Genomic DNA, 22881 nt, shown 5'->3' with positions numbered 1-22881 from the left:
ACTCTAACTTAGGAAGGGAGCGATGAAATTTAGAGATGACATTAGGACCCCAAGGTTTCACCGATAGGCGAGACCAAATACTGTAATTTAGTCCACAACGTATCTTCGATCACGTGAATCGACCTAGGTCGCCTCTAGGCCGTCGATCGGCGGGTTTAGACCATGAGTCAAGCCTATTCCACAGTTAGACAAACCAAAAGGTGCGAATACACGCAAAAAGGGGACCCAAAACGACTCAAACGATCAAGGGGGCCAAAACCCCACAATTCGAGGGGACCCCGTACACGTTTGGCACCTCAGGAGGGGGGCAGCACACCGACCAGTCTAGAGGACCGGGGTGCACCCCGGTCTAACTCGCCTGGGCCTGTCAGGCCGGTACGGGACGGGCGGGCCAACTCATGTGGATGGCTGTGGGGCCCATGAAACACGTGTAGGACCCCTATTTCTTTCCCTTTTGCTCTATTTTCCTCCCTTACACACCTCCAAGCCTTCCTATCTCTCAAAAGTTCCATATTCCCCTCTCAAATCACCCCCCCAATCTCACCTTGTTCCTTTTTCTTACACCACCTACACCACACTCTCAAACCCATCTTCTACAAACACCTATTTCTCTTAATCCCTCTTATTTGAGTGCACAATCCCCTCCCTCCTTTTGTGTCTCAAACACCTTAAAGTTCAACAATCCCTTCAATCCTCCCATCTTATTTCACTCAAATGGCTCTTTTCGAGCTTGTGGCGGTGATCTTCTCCATTTCCACACTTCTTTCTCTTATAGGGAAGACGAGGGCTCCGACGGATGAAGTCGGGCCTAGCCGCCCTACCCATTCAAGGAAAGAGGCGGGCGCCGAAGCTAGCATAAGCGCCACCCAAGAGCGAAGGTTGAAGCAGGATCTCGATCCCCAAATCCCAGTCGAGAGAGTTCTACCAGCGGGCATCGAACACGAACGATTTGGTGGTCGTAGGGTTGTGCTTGAAGCTCATGTAGACGAAAAGCTATTTGGGTTGTATCCAATGATGGACTACCTGGCGGACACCGGGTGGGGTCCCATATTCGAGGACAAGTCTCACACAAGTGAGAACACTGTTCGAGCCTTCTACGCCCATATGCGGGACCCATCGCTAGAGCCTCTGTAGTTCAGGATTCCTGTAGGAAGGCAGGAAGCAACAATCAATATAGATTTGGTGGCCTGGATCATGGGAATTTCACGTGGTGAGGTGCATGCTAGCGAAAAGAATCTTAAGAGTATGCGAGAAAGAGATCACTGCACACGGTTCCTTTGCGGCCGACTAGCTTACTGGAGGGGAGGCAGATGCCTCCCATCAACGGAATTGACAGACGATTTCTTCCTACTCTACCACATATTCATGTATAATGTGTATCCAAGGTGGGGCAACCGTACCGAATGCACTCTCTTGATGGTGGATGTCCTGTATAGAGCTGGGCAAGTAGACAAGCTGTGTCTGCCTACGTTCGCCCTGCTACAGATAGCCCAGACTGCACGCTCTGTTAGGAATGATGTCTCACTTCCATTTGGCCGACTTGTATGCAAGATTGCTCGAGAGATCGCCTACAGACTTAACATGGATGACCTTGCATCGATCCATTTCATTAATGACACTATGCTCAACAACATGAGGATTGGCCCTCGACAACGTCAAACCTAACTTGACGAGTATAGGGATGAGACAGAAAGTGAAGAGGAAGAAAGTAATGAGATAGAGGAAGAAAATGAGTCAGAAGGAGAGAGTGAGGAAGAAGTTGAGGAGGCCCAAGACTCGAATGAGGGCTTTCCTCCTGCTACACAGGTGCACCACAGTGATCGGGCTACTAGAGAAGCCCGCTTGGCTCAACTTGAGGAGGGCTAGGTTGCCCTGCGACAGGAGGTCACAGTGACCCGAGCCAAGCTTGAAAAGAATCAATCCTTCGTGAAGCAAAAATTTAGTAAAGTATCTCGCACCTTGAAGGTTATCCTGTGTTGTCTGTACGATAAGGGTGCACCTCCACCATCGTCAGATTCAGACGACTAGTCATACATGTAGTTGTCTTTTGGTTTGCTTTGTTGCTTGTTTTCTTGTTCCTATTTATAGCCCTGATAGGCTTACTAATGTGGTAGGGTGGTTTGTAGGTTTTTGTGATTGGAACCTTGCTTCGATTAGATCGCATGCATCTTCTGTCATGATCCATGTAATACTATGTCTCTTGTATTGTGACAAATTTAGTTAAATGAAATGCATGCAGCTCCTCTTACTATAAAATGTGTAGGATGCTTGACAAAGTGAGTATTGCTATGCTAAATCTTACACGGGTTGCACCCTATGTTGTACATAGGGAATGCCACCTAAGGCCACACGGAGTATGGCACGTCTCACACTTGGCGACTGGATTGACGGGGCTCCTCCCCTAAGCGATAGCCACATGGACCCCAGTTCGGGCCCGACTCACAAGATTATGCCGGATTCACAACCGGCCACTGGCCTCACCAATGGGCCAACACCTTATGCACCACTGGTTCCCAAATAAAACCCTGCGTCCACATCGACGCCACACATACCTCAGTCGGCACCTCCTCCTGATAGGTTGGAGCAGATGATGTTCTTGATGCAACAACAGTAACAGCAACAATTTTTCACCACCAGAGTAGTTGCCTTTGCCCAGAATATGTATGTGGTTCGGCCTGCATCACCTATGCACCCTGTTGGGAACATGAATACCAGCGGACTTTTTTAGCGCTTTCAGTGTTTCCGTCCTCTCACTTTTACGGGTACTCACAGACCCGCGGAGACTGATTACTAGGTAGATCGCATCTCTAAGATGTTGAAGCTGCTACACTGCACTGAGGCAGAACAAGTTGAGCTAGTTTATGTTCGAGAATGAGGCTAGTTTATGGTAGGATAGCAACCTACGAACAGTTCCCATAGGACACGTGTGAACCTGGGATGCATTTGAGACGCTCTTCCATGGGAAGTACTTCCCCCTCACATACCGGAATGAAAAAGAGGATGAGTTTCTTCACCTCCGACAGAGAGGGATGACCCTGTCAAAATATAAGAACAAATTCACGAAGCTAGCCAGATACGCCCCTTTGATAGCAGAAGATGAACCAATAAAAATGCGGCATTTTTCAAATGGGTTGCAGCCCGATATCCGCACTAGGACGTGTTGCGCTGGCATCTCCAATTATGTTGAGCTAATCAACATGTCTCTACAAGTTGAGCAAGATGGAGACAGAGTTTCTCAGACACGTATACCAATGGGCCCAAGGCCTTGTCCCGAATTACAGCACCGGTCAGTCCTAGGTAAGAGGCCACATGTAGACTCGCCTCCCAGACCCATGGCTCAGTCGACCTATCAGAGACGAACAGGTCGTTGGTGTACATACTGCAATAAAGGGGGACACACTAACCCCTTCTGTTTTACTAAGATGAAAGACAATGGTATCACGCCACCTTAGAAGATCGACCGTCAGCCACCACATGATATAGCGATTCCACCTCTACAATTTGCACCACTAGCACAGCCACTTTACCGACCACCTGTACCCCGAAATAGGTCACCTCAACGACATATGGCAACGCAACCAAATCATCCTCAACAAGGCCATGTGCATGCACTTGCAGCTGAAACACCTGAGTCAGCAACTCCAGCACCTTTGGCCTTTGAGGTCACTGCCCACATTCAAGGTACACCTGTATTCCTATTAGTAGACACTGGGTCTATTAAACCAATTCATATGAAAGAATAGGCCTAACAATGAATTACTATAAAAATTTAAAAAAATATATGGTAACTAGAGGTGACAAATATGTTATAAATAATAGAAGGGTTGAATACAACTTCGAGTTACCAATAGACTGGTCATACCCTTTTCATATTAAAGTTTAGTATTTAGTGTCTATTTAGGAATTATTTGTAATTATACTAGGAATCATCCTGTGATTAAATTTAAATTATACATATATATATATATATATATATTATTGTTTTTGTGCAATTAAATTAGGACCCTTGAGTAGGATTGAGTTTCATAGTTTAATACTCCATAAGCTCATGTTAGTGGCGGACTACAGAAAAATATTATAAGTTTCTTATTCCCTTGTAAATTTAAAATTCATACCGCGTTGAGGAAATGTCCATCTTCTTTCCTTTCCCGCGGCCTTATGTTGCTAACACTCCAAACTTCTGAAATATTTTAGAACTCTCGACCCTTCCTTCCCTCTCGAAGTTAATGAAACCGAAGTGCAATCTGCCCATAACCCCCTAGCCATATGATCGAAATGGTGACAGACAAATATAATTTTAGGAGATTGAAAACCCTTCTAGTATAGCCTTTTGACTAGAGCACCATGGAAGAACTTATTATTCACCACGTTAAGCATAAGTTAGACAAGTACTCTCGTTGAAGGAGACCCGAAGGACAACCTCATAAACATGAGGCTTGAACCTCCTAATGAATTATAATACTCCTCAAATAATTAGGATTATCAGGTTTCGGAATTTCAGAACCATATTCCTACGAGGCATTCGCGGCTTAACTCAATTCTCAATCATGGGTGATTACCAAAGGACTCACTGCTTTGACCGAACAAAAAACCAGGATCCATCAGGATTAGGAAGGGATACAACGAGTTGTCTGCCCTAGCCAGGTGGGCAATTGACGTATCGGATTTGAGCCTACCACAACTGTCTTTTCGTATTAGCCCAATTGTAAAGAGTAGATTATGCCACCCTTAGGTAAAATTTATCATCAAACACTTCGCACGATAATAATGATTTGGACATTTATTTTCAAACCTCAAAGGTAGAAAATTTTAAGGGGGGTAGATTAATATGAGCTAGGTTGATGTAGTTATTATATACCCTAACACGTATATAAACGTGAAACCGACAAGACTAAGCAAAATGAAATAATATAACTTTTACCTACTCCCCTTAGGCAATTTTGGGGACAAAATTGTTCTTTAAGGGGGGTAGATTATAACGTCCCGAAAAAATCCGTACAAAGACCCGAGTACCACCTCAGGTAGGTATCACTCAGGACCAAATCCTTTAGGAATTAGACGAAAATTAATTAAGTGATAAACTAAATCATCGGTAGAATTAGCTTAAACCACTTTAAATACAAATTGTAAGACCCAAAACGAGTAGAACCGCTAACACTACATTACCTAGAAACCTATGATCAATCTCTAAACCCAGTTACTCTCGAGAGCATCTTGAAACTCCGTATCAAACCTAGATAGTGCGTCGAAAGTCCGATTACCGTGAAACTATATGGTTATGACCGCCTTACTGGGCTTGACAACCATCTCAAAAATCAAGTCCTAATAGTATCCAGAAGCGCACAACTTGAGCCCGGAGTGAAGTGTGTGAGAAACACGAATATCTTTAGAAAATGAACTCCAACTTAAGTGATTTGGGTCGTTCGCTTGCAAGCCAAATCTAAGGTTTCAGACCGTCGGAATCTGACCTAATTACAGGCTCGGATTAAGAAAATTTTCCAACACATGTCGGTGTACTTGTGGCCCTGATCGAATACCGGTGACCGTTGAACTGAAACTGGTCCTCTGCGGTCTATGTAGAACAAGTTCTAATTGACGAGGTTACAGGGATGCTGATTAGACGTCATTACACTTGTCATTTTATACTTTTAGAACACCCATGTGTATTCATTTTGTTCAGTTTTGGAGTATACATGTATATATTTAACCTGGTAACATGTTCACACTCCGGAGACTTTCTATAGTTTATATATTTTATATATCTATCACAATCTTCCGCTTGCATAATTTAACTGTCTCTGGAGTATGATATGTTGATTTGGTATAATCTCATTCATGTTTAAGGCGCTAATACAGACAACATTTAATCATCATTATCTATATTACATAAGCGATGTGTTAGAACTCAAGAGTTGGGCTCTTGCTCGACCCCTGATTTTCAGGGCGTTACACTCTCTCTAGTCTTCTCTCCATTTTCTTCCTCTTTTTCTTTCCCCTTTTTTTCATTCTTTTTTTTTTCATCTACTGGAACTCCAGCTGAACATGCACCAGCCAGCGGCCGAGTCGCACTCAACTCGACTGGGTCGTGTTGGTGCAACAGTCATCGACCCCACTCCCCTATTCTCTCGTTTCTCTCTGTCTTCATTTTTTTCTTTCTTTCTCCCTTTCTTTCCTTTAATCTCTCCCTCCCTACTCGCAATACTAGTCCAGCACCATCTGGTCTCAAAAAAGAATCATCTAACTCGCCCCGATGGCTAAATCAGCGAGTCAGGTCGTGACTCAGTGCGTCATTAAGCCAGACAGCAACTTGGTGCAGCCATTCCTCTCTCTGTTTCTTCTTCTATTTCTTTCCTTCTCCCACCTCAGCTACTACAGAAGGTCCAGTGACGACAACTGATCATCCAGGGACGATCCAGCTCATACAACTCAACTCGGTAGCGAATCGCGACGTAAGGTGGCATTAGCTCCATTCTAACCTCTCTCATTTTCACTTCTTCCTTCTCCCATTTTCTTTTTTCTAGACACATTCAATAAGGCTTGGACGAGGCCAGACAAGGGTTGAAACGCCAGCGCTTGGACTGTTTCTTGGTGGAGAAGAAGACGGTCGTTAATGGCGTCTTTGTCATCACCGCTCCTTCCTTCAATCTGAGTTCTGCAGCAGGTCTGGATGAACTCCAGGGAGCTCGTGAAAGGACCGTTTCGAAGCTCCAATCTCAAAATATGGATGGGTTCGGCATTGGGAGATTTCAGGCAATAACTGTCAAGGCCAAGTGAGTTGGGAAGGAGCTACGCGGTTCTCGATTATCTAGCTCCCTGCGAGGTAAGGTGGGGAGTGTGGATGGTCTGGATTCTCTGAGAAGTCATGAACGGCTATGCTATTTTTCGGAGGCCGAACATCTCTTCAGCCTTAAGAGAAGGTTTTTCTGTTTTGTTGGCTAGGAAAGCCCTAAATCGAAGGGCTAGGATTTCAGGGAATGGAGGGCTAAGAATTAGGGAGATGGGATCACGCGGATTGCGAGCTTGGCAAGCGGAAGTCGATTTCCATTTTTGGAAAAACATCCATGCGTAGCTCTGCTTGTGTAGGGGTTTGTGCGCACACGGATGAGCTCCAACATGTGAAATTTCTTTGGGATTGGACGAACTTGAGTGCTGCAAATGGTGGATGGTTCGGATCAAGCTACCAGATCGTGATAGCGGGCCACATCTCAACCAAACAGGGAGAGAAAAACACAACTGATCCGTGTTTTGAACGGCAACAGGCGGGAGATTTTCCATTCTTGGACGAGCGCGGGTCAGCGCTCGTCTGACTGTATTGGAGGTCGGGTGCACAATGAGTGCATGTGAAATGTGCACATGCGCAGCCCCAAAGTGGGCCCCACACGACTGCCTTAGGAGATCCACTCCGTCCATTAGGTTCTAGGGGTCTAAATTGGTCCCTGACTAAAGATCAGGCATATATAAGACTTAGGTGGACCCCACAACTTGGTTGTGTGATAATATGATGCTTTCTAACGATCTAAGGGTTAGATGTCCTCCGAACTTAATTCATCCCTATCCAGAAAGTTCTAGGGTCCTAGTGGGATGTTCACCTGGCATCTAACGACAAATTCTGATTATATATAATTATATTGCTTTATATTAGTAAAACTACATTAATACTAAGTACTAATGTAACTTGTTACATGTAATTCATATTATCTCACGTTGTTAATATATATAAATGATATGGACATTAGAAAAATAAAAGAAGAAACAACGATCAATATATATTATTTGTTTACTATTTGTATAGTTATGTATGTATTATGTTGAAATATTAAATTGTTTGAAATATGTTATAAACTTCATAAATCTTTGTAATATAAATTCTATGATTTGTAATTGATATAAACGATTTTATGAATGTATAAATATAATATGGATTATAATTATATATTATTTTGACGTGAAATTTTTATCTTTACAAAGTACATAAATAACATTTCATAGTGTATATATATTTATGTTGTATTATTTCATTTATTATAAATGATTATCAAGTCGTGATATAACATAGTGCATATTTCGAATTGGACGACCAATCTAATGGTCGGATATTTTCACAACTAATCCTAAGCACACCTAATGTTTCCCGTACTAATTTAGGGAACTTTTGAATGGGGATTGTTCTCAACAATTGGATTTAGGCCAGAACGAACGTGGACGTTCGCTTAAGCTATGCTTGTATTTATATTAAATTAAATTATGTGGTATACTCAAGTACTAGAAAGTATGGGGTGTTACAACCTATCATAGATGCAGGGTCAATAGAGCTAGATGTGCTAGAGGATGTGGGCATGAACGATGAGTGTTACGCCCCAAACTCGAAAACCGAGCTCACAAAATTCCCGATCGCCGAATCCGATGCCGACAGCCTCCGTAGTATCCCATTATCGGCTTGCATGGCGCATACGCCAGATTCCGATCCTGGGATCCTACAAGGAGGATTTTCCAACGTACATTTATCTTATATGAAGCATAACCACAAGTTTACCCAAATTACAAAAGCAACATCATCATCACATATCTAATATAGACTTTGAATACAATGCTGAAAGGAAAATACATATGTCAAATAAAATCAAAGCTCCAGAAGACAGCTGCACGCTCCAAGCTCAACGCTACTACGACCTAACGCCACCTGCACGCATCTATCGTGCATAAGCTTATAGAAAGCTTAGAAGGTGGTGAAAGTGTGTGCGCAAGATAAGTGTCAAGCACACAAATACAACGCCATAATCATACAATATCAGAAATACTGTCAAGATCATGAATCATACAACATCAAAGTAAGCGGAAACATACTGGTAAGTATACGAGTCATATAATATCAGAGTACGGAATGTAAATCATAATGAGCCAAATATCAGATGTCGAGGATGTAATATAATATGCAAATCCTGACGAGCTACGAACACCATTAACCTCATCTAAGCCGTATAAATGCAGAAACATAGTAACCCAAAATGCTAAATGTTGCGAATGTGATGCAATATGCGGTGTGAATGAAATGACAAAGCTGGAGTGAAGTCAGGATGATAGTACGTAGTATAGCAGGTTACGAGGTCCATCACAAGGGACTTCTATCCAAACTAGTCCCATACCTAAATTTGGATAGTCAGACTCAATGTGGTAAACCCCTGATCTCAAGTTAGTCGCGCACCCCAACCGGAATCTTAGCCATTATAAAGGTACATGTAACAAATAGTTGTGCACCACTAGCCCAAGTGGATAGTGAATGAATGAATGAATGAGTATGCAACTCCCGCTCAATAAATCCACATATCAACATTGTACATCACTGGGATCATCACCGGGGTCTAATACACTCTACATGCAATCGCCACCCACTGACGGGCAACCATGCAAGTGGAAGAGACCTTACTATCCGCTTGGCTAGTAGTTAGCCAATATCTACTCGGCACGTCGATAGCGGACCCAATCACGAGCTGGTCAAACTCAGCCTAGCTATACCCACTACCCTTGGCGGGTAAGGCCACCACCCTTTCCCAACTGACCACGACACAGTGGGAGACGCGGCCTGCTGGTATTCGGCACTCGGGCGCTCATATATCCACTTGGTCTCGATGTTGGGGCGTCTCCTGGCCTCAGAGGTTTAGGAATTTTCACCTAGGGCCATCTATGGCGGCCCGATGCTAGTAACAGATTTTCGGTGTCCCATCTGGCCATCCACAAGATGCCTGTGAAGGCTACGGCCCTGATATCACTAGGGCGTACAATAATCACAACACACAATTCAAGATGCATGAGTCATACAATCTAGTCATGCATCAATCCTGCGCATACCGTGCGCTTATGTGAGACAATCTCCGCCTATCAGGGAGTCTCATAACAACCTGCCCAATGACATATGCAATGGCTAACCACATCTCATAACAAACATGCATATGATGCGTATGGGCATATACTCATAATTAGTATCGACAATCGGCACCATAATCGGCATCGATAATCGGCCTCGATAATCGGCCTCAATAATCAGTATCAGCCTCGATAATTGACCTCGACATCGAAATCGGCCTCGATAATGGGAATCAGCCTTGACAATCAGCCTCGACAATCAGAATCAGCCTCGATAATCGGAATTGGCCTTAATAATCATCCTCGACAATCAGCCTTAACAATCGGAATCACCCTCGACAATCGAAATCAACCTCAATAATCGGCCTCAACAATCGGAATCGGTCTCGACAATCAGATTGACCTCGACAATCGGCAATCGGCCTCGACAATCAGAATCAGCCTCAATAATTAGCCTTGACAATCGAATCGGTCTCGATAATCAGAATCAGCCTTGACAATCAAAATTGGTAATCGGCAATCGGCCTCGACAATCAACCTTGACAATCAGAATCAGCCTCGATAGTCGACTTCGACAATCGAAATCAACCTCAGTAATCGGCCTTGACAATCGGAATCGGTCTCAATAATCAGAATCGGCCTCAACAATCGGAATCGGCAATCGGCAATCGACCTCAACAATTGGAATTGGTCTCAATAATCAGAATCGGCCTTGATAATCGGAATCGGCAATTAGCCTCAACAATCGGCCTCGACAATCAGCCTCGATAATCGGAATCGGCCATCGGCCTAACAAAGGGCCTAAGGGAAGGTCACAATGTGGACATTTAACCATCATTGCCCATCAATGTGGACATTTAACCATCATTGCTCCCAAGGAGTGACCCACATGGAGCCAAACGTATCGTGGGCCCATGGCCTCACGCAAGGGCCCCATACACAACATAATGGGCCTCACACAAAGGGCCTAATATACATCACGATAGGCCTCATTCATGGGTCATATAAACATCACACTGGGCCTGATATCTGGGTCGCATATACATCACAATGGGCCTCATACCCGGACCACAAATACATCATAATGAGGCGCAACACATGGGCCGCAACAATGGGCCACGGCATATGGGCTTCGAATCATCACATTGGGCCTCATCAATGGCCACAATTAAATCACAACAGGCCCCATACAATCTCAATAGGCCACATACAATTACAAAGGGCCTTACACAAGGGTCTCATTCATCAAGCGGGCCGCATCGCATGGGCCTTATACATCACATCGGGCCTCATCATATGGACCTCATATTCAACACATCGGGCCGCATCACATGGGCCTAAAATACATCATTATGGGCCCCTCACACGGGCCTAATACACATCACTATGGACCGCATCACATGGGCCTAACACTCATCACTATGGGCCTCGTGTACATCAAGTCAGGCCTCATCATATGGGCTTCAAATGCAAAATAGGTGGGCCCCATCACAAGGGCCAAGAATACAAATAGGTGGGCCTGGCACATGGGCCAAAAATACATCATGATGGACCTCTTAGATGGGCCGCACCAATGGGCCTCAAATGAGCTTGGACCACACCAAAAAAAATTATTTCACTAGTTACAGGTATAACATGTGTATCACTGTACACTTCATTCTGTGGGGCACATGGCCACTAATGATGATCAGCACTGTCCAACATTGGATGTGCAAATCAGCACCGTCCAAACATCGTCCATGTAAATCAGCACTGTTCAAACATCGTCCAGCACCATCCAGCATGATCTGGACGGTCTGGATGAAATAAAAACATCACTGTGGTCCCATGCTGGAAAAATAGATGGACGGCTTGAATAGATCACATAAATCCGAGGTGGGTCCCAGCAAAACAGATGGACGACAGGGATATGAAACATTTACATCAAGGTGTGGCCACCGTCTAGAAGATCTGGACGGTGCATATATAATAAATACATCAATGTGGATCCCACCCACACATGTGGGATGGGCCACGTCCTGGACGGATGGTGAATAAAATACATACATCATGCTAGCCTTACAGCACCTGCTGACGTGGTCAGCAGCTAACTGCTACTGGGCTGCTGTCCAGCAACCCAATAGATGAACAGTATTGATGTACAACATATGTACTAAGGTGAGTCCCACTGTCCTGGACAGATGGACGGTGCGAATATAATACACTTACATCAAGGTGGGTCCCACCAAATAGACAGACGATGAGGATATTTCTCACGTACATCACACAGGACCCACAGGACTTGGGAACGTTCATGCATATGGATGGTTGGATGTAACACGTACATCAATGGGGGTCCCATCTATCCCATGTGGCAAACAGATGGATGGCAGGATATAGAATACATATAGAGGGTGGACCCCACCCCCACACGTGTGGGGTGGGCCCACGTCCATGTAAAATGGATGGACGGTTAGGATATATAACACATGCATCAAGTAGGGTCCACTGTCCAGATCAGATGGACGGACGGTGGATACAGAATATATACACCAAGGTGGGTCCCATCCCACACGTGTGGGATAGCCCCACGTCCAAATAGATGGACGGTGTGTAAAAAACACATATCACAGCAAGCCCTACCGTCCAGGACATCTGGACGGCAGGGATGAAACATATATATCAAGGGGGCCCCACGTGTAGGGTGCACACGTCACCAAGGTGGGCCCCACATGACATCAAGCTGAATATTTGTGTGGTCTCTACCGTCCAGGCGTACTAGACGTCCTCTGGACAAACGGCCTCGCCCACCAGAGATTTGAATCTGCCTCATTTTGGATGGACGGTGTGGATACACATGTGCCATCAAGGTGGGCCTACCCATCCAGCGAATGGACAGATGACTTGCATAAAACACATATGTTATGGTTAGCCCCATAGCAGCATCATCCAATGAAGGACGGTGTGGATTCAAGATACACACATCATGTGGGCTCCACCGTCCCCGCTGGATGGCTGGATGAAATACGTAAATCAGGTGGGCCACACAGCATCACAAGAGGGAGAGAGTGAGAGAAAGAGAGGGATCGGGTGTAGCGGAGGGACCCCGCCACTATGAGCCCCTCTAGATTACAACATATACATCAAAATGGGTCCCATATACAAGTGGGCCCTCTAATCACCAAAATCACACAAAAAAAAATACCCACCTCAAGATCTATTCTTCCTTCTTCCACCAACGAGTTCTATAGCTCCAAAGAATGCATTTCAACGGTTGAGATGAAGCTTGGAGGGTGGGATTGGGTGGTAAGGAGTGGACCACACCTAGCTTCTCTCATAGAAGCTTGGACATCCACCTCTCATGGGGTTGCTTGAAAATGGAGAGAGAATGAGAGAGAGAGGTTGTAAGTGCTATAGTTTCTATCCCTATGTGTTGTCAAATTTGTAGTGCCAAAATCACTATTATACTCTGTTATATATAACTTGCATAAGTGAAGCTCTCTCAAGGATCAACATACATGAACAAGCTAAGCTCACATCAAGCAAAGCTCTCAAGTACAAGACTCAAGATCTTGAATGAAAGAACTGATCACAAGACAAGACTCTTGAATGCAAGAACTGCTCACAAGACTCAAGCTGAAAAGAAAAAGAAAGTACAAGGCAAGACTCAAGCTGAACTCAAGACTCAAGCTGAAACTCAAGCCACTTTCATGATTGAGCTACTTCAAGGTTTAGTCTACATCAAGACTTCAAGGCTCATTCTTCATGGTCTCTTGTTTCAATGTCCATACTTCATGATTGAGGTTTGTTTGACCATAGGATGACCTTAGAAGTAGGTCATTTCGGATACATAAGTCGAATGTTATTTTACATGTGATTGGTCTGTTCTTCGACTAGTCTTAGGTCTGCTTCGACTAGTCCTAGACTTGCTTCGACCAGTCTAGGAAATTCCTCGACCAGTCGTAAGTTTGTTACAAATTCTGGATAAAATTTGTTAGCCTTCGACTAGTCCTGGAATCTGTTCGACCAGTCGTAGGAACAGTGTTTACGCATCTTCGACCGATCGTAGAATCTCGACTCGAAGTCGCCGAACTTTGCAGGACTACGACGATCGAAGGAAACCTACGACCGATCGTAGGTGACCTACGACCGATCGTAGGAGGGCTACGACCGATCGTAGAAGCAGTGCGCTTATCCCGCCTAATCTTTCAAATATCTGTTATGGCTTCGACTAGTCGAAGAGCACTCTAGACCAGTCGAAGACCTGATCTTTTCACCTATAAATAGTGCACGAATCTCAGAAGAAATCATCGATTTAATTAAAGTATTCACGCCAATCTTCGTCGAACTTCTGAGAGATAATTTTGTGCTCCATCTAAGCTAAGTGTGCTTATTTAATATCTTCTTTCCTTAGCTTTATTTTAATTGATTTTGTTTCTGCTATTCCAATCTGATTTGAAAAGAGGAATTGTTATTCCCTTTCTTTGGAATCAAAATCAATTAAGGCAAGCCCTGTTTGGTTTAATTTAAAATCAATTAGAACTAGAACCATTGTAATCGAGTACTGGACATTGAACTTGGACATTCAATCATCTACTTTGATTTGGTTCTACCGGGCTGCTACAACGAAGAAGATATTCAGGTATTTTACATATTGTAAATTCCTTTCTATTATTTTGGTTTCTTTCAAGATTTGCCAGAAAAATCTTGTTATATTGGTTATCTGAGGAGAGCCAGGAAAACTCAGAAGTGGGGGTTTTTTTAATTGTGTAAGCCCACATACAAAGACACAATTGTAAGGGTTTTGGGTGAACCTAGGAAAACCTATCTTTAGTGAACGCTAATATCCCCTGTGTGAGGATATTAGGAGTGGAGTAGCTTTTTGTGTGGCTGTTGGATAACAGTTGGTGAACACACAGGCGAACCACTATAAACCCTTGTGTTGTGGTTGATTGTTTTACTCTTCTAATTTTTATTCTTTTTGTGGGATGTATGTATGGTGGTGAATGTTGTAATTATTTCAAGCTTTGTGAGAATGTTGTAATAGCTTAGAATTTACTTTCTGCTATTCCTTTATAAGCTTGATTTTCAATTTCATTTGAAAGTTGTTCCAGCAAGGTTGCCCTGCCATTTTTATGGTGTATGGCTGTCCCTAGAACAATACATCTTTAATTACAAGTTATTTCAATTCAGTTCATATTTGTTTTTGTATTCCTCTTCGATTTGAGACTTGATACAAAGACCTTTCTAGAAATAAGGTTGTCCTACCATAAACTCTGTTTTGGTGTAAGGTTGTCCCTAGAATAACGTTTGTATCAACCTCTCAAGATCTGAATTTTGAGGTTGTTTTTCTTTCTGCATTATTATTTAATTTGGCTATCATTTTCTTTATTATTCATGTTATAAGTTTTTATTTGGCATTGTCCTATTCACCCCCTCTAGGACATATAGCTTAGCCTTTTCAAGTGGTATCGAGCCTAATAGCTCCTTTTAATTCTTGGATTTAATTCCTGAGCTAACGATTTAAGCTATTTAAGATGTCAAATTTTGATAGCCTTTCAGTCACTATGCCTACACCCTTTGATGGCTCCAACTATGCTTATTGGAAAGCTAGAATGAGGATCTTCCTCAAATCAATGGATGAAAATGTGTGGCAAGCCACAGTGACTGAATGGAATCCTCCTATTATGGAAGTTATTGGGGTTGATGGTTCAAAGTCTATGAAAACCACACCATATTACCAATGGACCACCCTTCAGAAAAGTGAGAGTAGTGCAAATGCTAAAGCACTAAATGCAATTACTTGCGCACTATCACCGGATGAGTTCAAAAGAATCATCTCTTGTGATACTGCAAAGCAAGCTTGGGATATATTAGAAATGACACACGAGGGTACTACAATTGTCAAAAAATCTAAAGTCCAACTCCTCATAACCAGATTTGAAGAAATTCATATGGAGGAAAATGAAATGTTTATGGACTTCTACACTAGATTGAATGACATTGTAAACTCAATGTGGGGTCTTGGCGATAAAATCCCAGAAAGTAAAGTGTGTGCAAAAATACTACGCTCACTTCCTGAACGGTTCAATTCTAAAGTAACCGCAATCCAGGAACTTCGTGATACGGATAATATGAGGGTTGAAGAACTAGTTGGTTCTCTACAAACCTACGAGTTAAACTTTAAAGCTCCTAAAGGTAAATCTATCGCTCTAAAATCTTCTAAATGTAGTTCAGAAGAAAATTCTGATTCAGAAGATGACATGGCTCTTTTAGCTAAAAATTTTTACAAAATTTTCAAAAGCAAGAAAAGAGTTGATTTTCAAAAATCAAATGACAAAAAGAAGTTTAGACCCAAATCTCAAAAATCTTTGAAAGATAGTCAATGTTACAACTGTCTAGAATATGGGCACTTAGCAAATAGATGTCCTAAAAGGGACAAACCCAAGAAGAAGGGTATGTTGGCTACATGGGATGAATCATCTGATTCTGAAGGTTCTTCTGAATCAGAAGATTCTGAAACCGAGTCGGGCAATGAGGTCAAAGCTCTTATGACTCTAGCCAAATTCACATTTTCAGATAATGACTCTACAAGTGAAGAAAATCTGAATAGTGAATGTGAAAATGAAGATGATCTTCAAGACGCTTACAATGCCCTATATAAGGAAAGTTGTAAAATTGCTGTCAAACTTAAACTTCAAAAAGAAAAGTTTTCTAAACTCAAAAATTGTTTTGATTCACTTGTCTTAGAAAAATCACAAATTTCAGATAGTTTTGAAAAATCAAAATGTGATTTGGAATTCAAAAACTCTCAAATTGTTGATTTAAAATCTGAAATTGAGAAACTTAAAACTGAAGTTTCCTCTCTTCTGAGTTTAAAGGACACATGGAAATATGCCCAAGGTGATCCAAAGTTAGAAAAATTGTTATCCGGATCAAGAAAATGTGGCGATCGATCCGGGTTGGGCTATGATAAAAATCAACCTCCTAAACAAAAGTATACTCCTCCTATGTTTGTTAAAGGAGAGTCCTCAAACTCAAAAGGGAAAAGTACTTATCAAGATTTTTCTAAAAATTCAAAAACTTTTCAAAAACCTAGAAATAGCCATGTCAACTTTAATCAGAATCGAAATCCACTAGCTGAAAAGATAGTTGATTTACTCAAGGAGCTATTAAAATCTAACTCTATAGGTCCTTCCTACAAATATACACAAAAGAAGACCAACTATGTTCCTAAACCCAAAACAGTTATGAAATGGGTTCCTAAAGTCACCTGCTTGGTTGCTCACACTGCTTTCAAAGCAACAAGTCATTCAAAGTGGTACCTAGACAGTGGATGCTCCAGGCATATGACAGGTGACAAAGCTTTATTCACCGATCTGAAAGATATGACTGATGGGTCAGTCACATTTGGTGATGGTAGCAACTGCAAGATAATAGGCCAAGGTACGGTTCAACTTTTTAATCTTCCTGTGTTTAAAAATGTTTTATACATTGAAGGCCTAAAGCACAACTTGCTTAATATATCACAAATATGTGATAATAACCATAATGTTCGGTTTTCTAATCAAAGCTGTGAAATATTAAATAATAAGGGTTCTGTAATATTAACTGGACGTAGAATGTCTGAAAATTGCTATATTATTAGTAAATCCAGCTCATCTAATCAAACATGTTACATGGTCCATACAGACGAGACTGATTTATGGCACAAACGTCTTGGACATGTACATTATCGAAATCTATATCGATTGAGCAAACGAAAACTTGTAAGAGGTTTACCCAAACTTCAGAAATTAGATAAAATATGTGGTGAGTGCCAGATAGGCAAACAAACAAAGAACTCACACGAAAAGGTGAATTCAAATACCACATCAAGACCACTCGAACTTCTCCACATGGACCTGATAAGACCTACCAGAACGGAAAGTCGTGGTGGTAAAAAGTACATCTTGGTAATAGTCGATGACTTTACCAGATTCACTTGGGTAGTCTTCTTAAGGGATAAATCTGAAACCCTTGAAGAAGTAAGGAAAGTTCTCAAAAGGATTCAAACTGAAAAATCTTCTCAAATCAGTAAAATTCGTAGTGATCATGGATCTGAATTTGAGAATAGCAATTTTGAAAAGTTCTGTACTGACCAAGGAATATTACATGAATTCTCTGCTCCCAAAACTCCACAACAAAATAGAATTGTAGAAAGGAAGAATAGGGTGCTTCAAGAAATGGCTAATGTCATGTTGAATAGCATGAAGCTCTCTAAAAATCTTTGGGCTGAAGCAGTCAACACAGCTTGCTATATTATTAACCGAGTCTACACAAAAAAAGATAATAATAAGATGGCTTACGAATTGTGGTTCAATAAAAAGCCTACTGTTAAATACTTTCGAGTTTTTGGCAGCAAGTGTTATATTTTACGTGATCGTGAAAATTTGGGAAAGTTCGATACGAAGAGTGATGAAGGTATTTTTCTAGGATACTCTTTAAACAGTCAAGCTTATAGAGTTCTGAACAAAAGGACTGGTGTGATTCAAGAATCCATTAATGTTGTCATTGATGATCATTTAAACACACCAACTTCTAATTCAGATAATGATGAAGTACTAATCATTGATAAACCTGATACTTCATCAAATCAAACTGATTCTGAGTTGAGGACTGTTAAAGATCATCCAACCACACAAATTCTTGGAAACCCTCTCACTGGTGTTCGCACCCGTAGACAACTTGAGGATATATATAATTATGTATGTTTTACATCCCAAATTGAACCATCTAACGTAAAAGAAGCGCTTATGAAATCTGGATTGTTGCGATGCAAGATGAACTCAACCAATTCATAAGAAATGATGTTTGGTATCTCGTACCAAGACCTAAAGATAAACACATCATTGGAACAAAATGGATTTTCAAAAATAAGTCTGACGAATGTGGAAATATAATGAGAAACAAGGCTAGACTGGTGGTACAAGGTTATACTCAAATTATAGTGTTTGATTTCGATGTAAGCTTTGCACCAGTAGGACGTCTTGATTCTATCTGTCTATTTATATCCATTGCATTTTTTAAAAAGATAAAGATCTATCGATGGATGTGAAAAGTGCTTTTCTAAATGGCGATTTACATGAAGAAGTCTATGTTGAACAGCCAATGGGATTTGAAGATTCCAAAAATATTGATCATGTATATCGGCTTAAAAAGGCACTTTATGGATTAAAACAAGCACCTAGGGCATGGTATGAGAAACTAACAAAATTTCTTTTAACTCATAATTTTCAAATGGGATCTGTTGATAAAACTCTGTTTGTTAAGAAACATAATGATCATATCCTAATGGTACAGATTTATGTTGATGATATCATTTATGGATCAACTTGTACTGACTTGACTGCTGAGTTTGCAGATTTGATGAAATCACAGTTTGAAATGAGCATGGTTGGGGAATTGACTTATTTCCTTAGATTGCAAGTAAAGCAACAACCTGAAGGAATATTCATTTCTCAATCTAAGTATGCCTTGAATCTAATCAAGAGATTTGGATTTGAAAATGGTAAAAATTTTGAAACTCCTATGAGTACTACCCTGAAACTATCAAAAGACTCTAATGGTAAAAATGTTGACTCAAAACTTTATCGGAGTATGATTGGTAGTTTGTTATATCTAACTGCTAGTAGACCTGATATTTCTCTAAGTGTTGGTATTTGCGCAAGATATCAATCTGATCCAAAAGAATCTCACTTGATTGCTGTTAAGCGAATTATTAGATATGTCGCAAGTACTATAAATCTAGGTCTTTGGTATCCTCATGAAACCAATGTTCAATTAGCTGGGTACTCGGCTGGAATCTAGATGATAGAAAATCAACCGGTGGTGGTTGTTTTTATTGGAAATTGTCTAGTTTCTGGTTTAGTAAGAAACAAAATTCTATATCACTTTCAACAATTGAAGCTGATTGCAGCTGGTAATGCATGTACACACTTGTTTGGATGCAACGAATGCTAAGTGATTATGAAATTAAACAGATTCTATGTTATTACATTGTGATAATTTCGGTGCGATAAATATTTCAAAAATCCTATTCGAGCATTCTCGTACTAAGCACATTGACATTAGATTTCATTATATAAGGGAATTAGTAGAAGAAAAAGTTATATCTCTAGAATATATTCCTACGAAGTTCAACGAGCTGACATTTTCACAAAACCTCTCGATAAAAGCAGGTTCAAAAGATGAAATTTGATCTTGGCATGTGCATTTTAAATTGATAATTTATGCCTTCTTGTATATTATTGTATATATTTGCTAGATTAAATTTCAATTTTTGTGTAAATTGCAAGATATTGAATTTTTGGGTTTGTACGACCAGTCGTGAGTATACACGACCGGTCGTAGATACCCACGACCAGTCGTGGAGCACGGATTTCACTTCATATTGGGGATTTTTCACTTTCTTCCTCATTTCTTCTTTCTTCTCCTTGGAGCCGAACTTCGACTCGTCGAACCCATCCTTCAAGTTCTTCAAGGTTAGTGTTCCAAATCCGTTTTTTTTGCATATTTGTGTCAAGATTACTTCCTTTTCACTCTTGAAGCTTTCTATCTTGAAAATCATTGAGATTTGGGGTTGAGATTTTGAAAAATCTGTTTTGAGCAAACCCTCTTCTCAATCCTTTGCAACTTCTTTTTTCCTTTAAATCCTTGTTGCAAATGGCTTCTAGAGGTAAGAAAACTACTTCACGTGGTCCTTCTTCTTCCTCCAGATCTACCCCTATATCTAAACGTCATCTTCTTGTTCCCAATGATGATCCATCATTTGTTAAGGACATTAGATCTCGTAAGGTTATCGTTGAACATCCTGTTGATGTCAATCATATTGCTCCATTTGACATCCTTCCTATGCTTGAAGCTGTAGGTTGGACTAACTTATTGCATTGGGGTGGGCCTGCATACCGGTCCATTGCCCAATCCATGTTTTCATGTATTAGTGCATTTTCACAGGATAATTTAACTTTTCAAATTTCTACTAGAGAAGGGCCATTTGACGTTGATCGTCATTTAATTTCAGCCCTTATGGAAATTCCTGTGAATGATGAGGGTATTCCAATTCATAATTTAACTGATAAACCCTCAATGGCTGAAAAACGCATGCTCACTAGAGACTTGTGTAATATGGATGTTCAATGGACTCAAAAAGGGAATGCGCTCCCCGCAAGGTATTTGTTACCCAAATACAGAATCTTTGTGTCTAATCTGTATCCTCGATCGGGTAATAAATCTGATTTAACTTCATTTATGGTTCGTGTTATCCATGCTATCTCAAATGGTACTCAGATTTGTTTGCCTTCCTTAATCTGTCATTTCATTCTTCAGTTTCGACTCCATCCTGGTCATAGTGACATTCCATTTGCATACTTTATGACTGTATTGGCTACTCATATGTTAGTCGATATGCCTGTTGATGAAGCACCTATCCATCATCTGATCTTCAACAATACGAATATTAATAAGATGAAGTTGGATCTGCTTCCTGAACAAGGTGGTGGTGGTGGTGGTCCTGAAGAAGCTGGTGTTGATATTAATATGGATGATATTTTTGAGGAACTGGATTCTGACTCTGCTAATGATCCAGATTTTGTACCATCTGATGTTGATGCACGTCTGAATCTAATCAAGAGATTTGGACATTAGAAGGTAGAGTTGAGGATATAAATGTTAAGTTGGAAAACATGTCTGTTGCTCATGATTTGCAATTCAAGTATATGCGCAAATATTTTAGGCGCTTGAACAAAGGCATGCACCAACTTGTTCCTTCTATTCCTGCTCCATCTTCAAGTTCTAATTCTGACTAGTTTTTATGAGTCATTTTGGTCTGTAATAACTTTCTTCTTAGCACTTATTTGCTTGGGTTTGAGTTGGATTCTATGCTGGATATTTGTTTTTCATGTAAAATTTATGCTGGATATCTGTGATGCTATCTTGAGTATCTCTATGACTCTTTTGCTATACTCTATTTCCTCCTCATGTTTACTCTCATTCCTTTATTTAGTTCTCCTTTGTCATATTGTGACAAAAAGGGTTAGAATGGTTTGTTGTTAATGTGATTGTGAGAGGAGTAGCATTGGTTATGTTACTCAGGGGGAGTGGGGTGTCAAGGAGAATATATGTTTGATCTTGTTGAATGTTGATATGTTTGATCTTGTTGAATGTTGAAACTGGTTGAATGTTGAATGTTGAATATTGATTTGCATGTATTAACCAGTTGTTTTACTTTTGTTTGGTTATGTGTTTTGTCACTAATTTGACAAAGGGGGAGATTGTAAGTGCTATAGTTTCTATCCCTATGTGTTGTCAAATTTGTAGTGCCAAAATCACTATTATACTCTGTTATATATAACTTGCATAAGTGAAGCTCTCTCAAGGATCAACATACATGAACAAGCTAAGCTCACATCAAGCAAAGCTCTCAAGTACAAGACTCAAGATCTTGAATGAAAGAACTGATCACAAGACAAGACTCTTGAATGCAAGAACTGCTCACAAGACTCAAGCTGAAAAGAAAAAGAAAGTACAAGGCAAGACTCAAGCTGAACTCAAGACTCAAGCTGAAACTCAAGCCACTTTCATGATTGAGCTACTTCAAGGTTTAGTCTACATCAAGACTTCAAGGCTCATTCTTCATGGTCTCTTGTTTCAATGTCCATACTTCATGATTGAGGTTTGTTTGACCATAGGATGACCTTAGAAGTAGGTCATTTCGGATACATAAGTCGAATGTTATTTTACATGTGATTGGTCTTTTCTTCGAGTCCTAGGCCTGCTTCGACTAGTCCTAGACTTGCTTCGACCAATCTAAACATTTCCTGGATCGATCGTAAGTTTGTTACAAATTCGGATAAAATCATAGCCTTCGACTAGTCACGGAATGCATTCGACCGATCGTGAGCAGTGTTTCGCATCTTCGACCGATCGTAGAATCTACGACTCGAAGTCAAGCGAACTTTTAGGTTCTTCGACCGATCGAAGGAAACCTACGACCGATCGTAG

This window comes from Magnolia sinica, chromosome 4 (genome assembly GCF_029962835.1).
Source record: "Magnolia sinica isolate HGM2019 chromosome 4, MsV1, whole genome shotgun sequence".
Lineage (NCBI taxonomy): Eukaryota > Viridiplantae > Streptophyta > Magnoliopsida > Magnoliales > Magnoliaceae > Magnolia > Magnolia sinica.
The sequence above is the reverse complement of the archived record's forward strand: the minus strand, read 5'-3'. Positions refer to the sequence as shown.